General features: G+C 46.7%; 1 protein-coding gene across 2 annotated transcripts in view; it reads right to left on the reverse strand.

Moving 5' to 3' along the window:
• Positions 1-3191, reverse strand: part of COL19A1 (collagen type XIX alpha 1 chain) — a 373303-nt gene extending 370112 nt beyond the window's left edge. For both annotated transcript variants that reach the window (XM_059942115.1, XM_059942114.1), the window contains exon 1: positions 3126-3191. The gene's annotated coding sequence lies outside the window, so the exon portion shown is untranslated. The remainder of the gene's footprint in view (positions 1-3125) is intronic.
• Between the last annotated feature and the right edge of the window lie 2809 nt (positions 3192-6000).

Raw genomic sequence — 6000 nt, forward strand, 5'->3', positions numbered from 1 at the left:
ATACTTCCTGGTTCTTAATGGTTCTAGTTCTCTAAAACTGATCAACTCTATCACGTTTCCTCAAAGTTCTGTTATTTCTCCTGTCACTTCAAAACTAGTGCTGACTTCCCAGGGGGTCACCAGGCTTAGGTTCCCTTTTAGCAGGTTTAACCAACTCTCTCCACCCTCAACAACCTGTTTCTTTCATTGACTCACTTCTCTAAAAGACAGCTGTCACCATCAACTTTCTGGATACTATTCTCAGTTTCAACCATCATGACCGACCTATATTTTGTCAGATTTTAATTCTCTAGCTCTGCCTCCACAGGTATTTCTATATCAATGACCCAATGCCGCTTCAAATTTTAAATAAATATTGTATCTTTTTGCCTAATCTATCAACTTTTCCTGATGTTCCCATTCGGAAGCCTCTACTAATGTTCTGATCGAATAACCTTGCAATCTCAGTATTATCTTTGCTTTCTCTCCGAGAGGGATCAGAGGCGCTTTGGGCCTCACAACCTCTGCATGGATAAGTGAGGCCTATTGTTCCACTCTTTTTTTTTTTTTTTTTTTTTTGATACCACGCTTGCATTTCCCATCTTTCTATCATTTCCAAATTCGATGTGCAACTTCCTCACCTGGTTATCTCACTCGTGGCCTGCAGAGTCACACCCTATCGAGCCCCTGGCCCTTCAGCTCTCCTCTCCAATCTTTCCTGAGCAGGTGCTATCTGATCTCCTCATCTCTGGTTTCACCCCAGCTAGGATTCTCCAACTTACCAGGCACATGACGGCTCACGCCCGCCTCTAAGCCTCCACACGTGCCTTTCCTTCTGGCTGGAAGGTCCTCTCTCCTGCTCTGTTCTGCTAAGCCTCCTTATTCTCTGCCTCTTTAAGATCTACTCCTCAACGTGGCCCACCTCAAATATTTTTTCCAGCATCCTCTCCAGGTTATATATTGCATCTCTCTAGCTCTGCTAGTTCATATTCCTGCTAATTTTTCACTCTTCAGTTGAATTTGTATTTATGATGCCAATTGGCCAGACAACCATGGTCTCTATCTGCGTATCTTCTCCTGCCTTTAAACCATCCATTCTGTGTACCAACCGGGCATTGCTGTCTGCTGGGGGGAAAAAAATGAACTAAAATTGCAGCAGGAGAGATTAAACTGAAGGACCAGAAAGTAGATGGGAACTTTCTATTTCAGGAGAATACCACGGGTTTCCATCTGTTTTAGGTGGTTTCCTTGGATGATGATGATTCAGGCACAGAGACAACGTCCCAACTGTGAGGATGAATAATCACACTTGGTTTTCTGTCATCTTTTTGCTCTTTCTCTGACCTTTTCTTATCAGGTTCAGGCTCTCTCCCCTGCTCTATCGCCCACCTTCTCCCTCCTTTCTCAGGAAACCCCACTTAGGTTCCTGACCAGTTCTAGAGAGCAGGCTGGACAACACCTCATAGAAGCACCTGCCTGTAACTTTCTCCATTTTCTATCCCCCAGGGAGAGAATGAACTTGCCACCCTGGGCATCACCGTCCTCTTTTCCATCCTGAAGAGCTATTCCTCAGGAAGGGGTTTTAGGGACATGTTGCACCATCTGGAGACCTAAACATCTCTGCTCCCCTTCTGCAGGCACACGTCAAAGATCTCTACTTAGAGAGGGTCCCACCGTTTTTTCCCCACGGACCAGAAGCAGATGCTGAAAGACTGTCACTCAGTTGAAGAGGTTTATTATTAAATCCCTTAAAGAATGACAGTGGCACTTGTTTTGGGGCAGAAGAAGCACCATTGCTCTCTCCCTCTCTTTTTTTTTTTTGTCGGGATGGGTGGGAAGGGGGCTGTTGGAGAGGTTTTATCTCCTCCGCTCCATTATCAGGCAGATATAAAACCCTTTTGCGCGTCCGGACCATCCTCCCATCTGGTTTCTCCTCGGCCTCCTCCCCCAAGCAGAAGATGGAACCAAGTAGTCTTGGAACCCGGGGAAGGGGAAGGCAGCTCAATGATTTCCTTTAGGCTCCCATTTCCCAGCCTCCAGCTGTGGCTCAGGTCACCCAGCTGCTACAGTTCCGGGATGGTTCGATTAAAACTATGCATTCGCGGGAATCTGGGCCCTCGTCTTCTTACCCCCAGCCTGCTGGCCCCTGAGGCTGGCTGACCTGCGTTCTGGAACTCCGCTCCTCCCCACCCTCTGCCAATCCGCGTCTCTGCGCCTCTGAGGCTGCTGCAGCCCTGCCTGCCCACCGACTCGCCTCGCTTTTCTCCCCCTCCCTCCGTAACCGACTTGAGGCAGCTTTCGCCGCCACGCCGCGCGCCCCGGAGGAGCTGGAGAGCCCGCGGCCGCGGCAGGCTTGATTCCGGGCCAACAAACTTCTCCGGGACCCTGCAGTGCCCGCCTCCTCCCCGCGGCCGCGGCGGGTCTGGCGGCGGCAGGGCACGGCGGGGACCCCGGCGCTCGGCCCGGCCTCGCGGCGCCGGCTGCGGGGCGATCAGGGCGCAGGGCCGGGCGCGCCGGGGCGAGCGGGGCCGGGGAGGCCGAGTCCCGGGACCCCCGCCGGCGCCGCACCCCCGGGAGCCGCGCTCGGAGAAGCAGCCTCGGGTCAGAACGGGTAGGGGAGGAGGCGCCGCAACCCCGCGTCTCCCAATTTATGTCCCGTAACTGTCTGCTCGCTTCTAGACAGAGACCAAAAAATAAGCTCTAACGGCCTGAGTGGGTTTGTTTTGCGCATTCCACCCCGGAGACCTTTGTTTCCTCTGTGTTCGGTGCCTGTTCTCACCGCATCAGCAGGGGTCCTGGTTCTGCGCTACAGACACACAGAGCCGGCAGAACCACCTAGAACTAAAGTATACAGCCCGCAGCCTGCGTTATGGGAACACAGGAACACGACCTACGGTCTACGCAGCGTGCTCCAGTGGCCGGACCGCGCCAAACGTTGCCGGTCCCAGGGTTCAGCTACCTATGGGAATGCGCAATTGCAGGTGTGCGTTATTTATCCGCCCAAACCCACCTACGAGGGTAGCGCCGTTTTCAGATTTTCTGGGAAAGCGGATGCACGCGAAGGAGCCCGAACGCGAGCGGCGACCCGGAGCCGCGCGCGTGCGAGGGAGCGGGCGACGGGCAGGGTCGCGGCGCCGCGCACTTACCTTGACCGCGCGCGGGGCCCTCGGAGGCGCAGCGGAGACCGCGCGCGGCTGCAGCACCGCGAGCACTGAGCGCCCTGCGAGTGGGGACGGGGGACGCCTCGCTGCCCTTATTAGTCTCTCCCCGTGTGACCCTCCCCCTCGGCGAGGACCGAGGACTCCGCCAACTCAGGCCCAGGTTTTCCTGCATTACAGCCACGCCGCCCTACACCCGGGAGTTGTGCCTTTCGGGTTTCTGTTTTATTCCCTGGTTCCCAGATAGAAGGACGGGTGGATGCAAAGGCTTCAGAGTTTCTCACTCCTGATTACGAAGTGTCATCAAAGTATTGCATGCGGCGAGCACGCACAGGTAGAGAAATGGCTTTTTAACAGTTGAGCTACAGAAGGGCATCGCTTACGTTTCGGTTTGTGCTTTTCCGTCCGTTTAGATGAATTTGGTCAGCAGAGCCCGCCAGCCTTTAATCAGGCTCATGTGCACAGGCTTGCGTGACACGGTTTTGTCTCAGAGTACACAAAACTATTTTGTGATTTTAAATATTATATCTTTCTATGGATTGGTACTGCAGATCCTGGGTTTTGAACGCTTTGGGATCCCTTAGAACCTGTGAAGGTGACATTTTTCTGCAGATCAGTGTGTGGGGACGTGTGTGTAGAGAAAGTATATATAGACGGTATGTATGTATACTTGTAGGTATATATATATATATATATATATATATATATATATATATATATATATATATATATATATATTGAAAGAAAAGTAGAACCATTATAGAATTCAGAAAAGTAAGTCAGGCATTAGAAAACAGATAACTTGGTTTAACGTTCAGTATTGCCACAGTTGGCGAAATTGGGTAAACTATAATATTGATCCATACTGGTGGAAATCATTAAGCTTAAAAGTTATCTTAAACCGTAGCAATAGGCTTCACAAACGTCTGGGCTCACAGATCAGGAAATAAAATCAGGCTGGCAAAAAATTTTAAATGTTAAAACAAATTGTTAGAAGACAGCTCATTTCCACTTCACTGAAGTGAAACTGTGAAAGAGTCGACTGGTAGTTTTTAAACCTGTCTTTCATCCTGATCAAAATCCCTGTGGTTTTAGAGTCTTGCATCCATAGTGATGCAAACCGTGTTTACAGGTCAGGACTTAAAACCTCCTGATGTGTTTTCTTCTCCTGTGATTTTCATCACTGGTTTTTGGTTGACTGTGGAAAGAGGCCAAGGAGGGAGGATGTTACATGAGTCACGCTGCTCAGATGGCCATTGAAAACCAGGGTTCCCATACCTGCATCAGACTTGTGGTGACCTTTCCCTACTTTTTAAAATAGTATTACCCCTCTTTGAATATTTTTTCCTCTCAAACCAATTGTACTTTACCTTTTAATTGAAATGAAAGCATCCAGGTTTTATTTCTCCCATAGACAATTAACTTTACATTGACATTTAATTAGTACCATTTAAAATAAGCCTTTAAAACTACCTAACAGGAAGCCTGAAATTTTGCTTCTAATTTGTGCTTTAATACAAGTAAATCATCTTCATGTTAGCATTATTTTCATAAATATTTTAATAATTTCATAATCTTTAAGAGGTTTTGGAACCAGCCAAACACTGTAATATTTTTGTTTCTCCTGAATTGCTCATTTTCCTACTCAAAGTATTGAACTAGATAAGAGTTTGGAAGAAAGTGAAAAATAAAGAAATACAATTAAAAATTATTATCTACTGCTTCCTTTGTCCCTAGATACGCCAGTATCTCCAGATCAGTAAATCCTCCTGTGTTTTGCTTTCAGGAAAGCGTTTGAATGTGGGCTGGCTTCATGATCACGAACTATCAGATCCCTGCGATTTGGTCCTTTATCCAATTCCTTTCACTGAATTTTAAAGTGACTTCAAGTAGAGAGATCTCCTAACCAAGCACATTTTATTTATCTAACCCCAGTACTGTTATAAACTATGCATTTTCCCACTTGCTTCTGAAGCTACTGCTGGTGAAGGAACGTCTGAAAATTACAGGGGAATGTGACAGGACTTTGAATTCTGGCAAACAGCTCGGAGGGCTTCTAACGCCCAGTTTAGCTGTACGCATGTGTGACAAAAAAAAAAATTTTAAGATTTCAAAAACAAACAGTTTTCAACATTTATGGCCCATGGGAGACATGCTTAACCAGTATTTTTTATGCCTTAAGAGGGCTAAATTCCATTTGAAATGCATTTTTTAAAAAATGTTCCATATTTTTAATGCCCCACCTACATAATTTAAACATTTAAATTAACACTGAACCATAGTTTGATAATTGCCCCATAATAAATTTAAAGAATGCGTGTTTTCTAAGCCTCACTTCTCAATCGCTTCTGTTTTAACATGGCAATTTCTTTTTCCTTTTCTTCGTTTTTGTGTACTTCTGTACTCCCAGCCATGTTGCTTTACTTTTTCCCTTTTGTAATTTCTTTCACTTCCCCCCCCCCCCCCCCCCGCCTTCATAGTTTCCATTTTCCAAGAAGAAAGAATTTCAGCATTGCCCCCAGCTAACTTCTTAGTTAACAAGCCATAAGAGTGCTCATTCTTTATTGAATGGAGGGGGTACAGGCATACATGACTCCTATACAGACCCCATGGAAATTCTTCAATACATCCATAGAGGAGGAACAGACGTCACTGTCAGCTGTAATTACCAACTCTGACTTGTCATCGAGAGCACGTACTTCCCTTTCTATTCCTTTTTAGGCTGGTCCTGTGTCTCGTATTCGTATCATACAAGTAAGGGTAAAAAGAAAGTAGTCCTATTAGTTCAAAATGTTTAGTAATCGGCGAAAGTAAGTTAGGGCACTTTAAATTTTTAAATGCTATTTTTACCATTGTTTCAAAA

This window comes from Balaenoptera ricei, chromosome 12, assembly GCF_028023285.1.
Source record: "Balaenoptera ricei isolate mBalRic1 chromosome 12, mBalRic1.hap2, whole genome shotgun sequence".
NCBI lineage: Eukaryota > Metazoa > Chordata > Mammalia > Artiodactyla > Balaenopteridae > Balaenoptera > Balaenoptera ricei.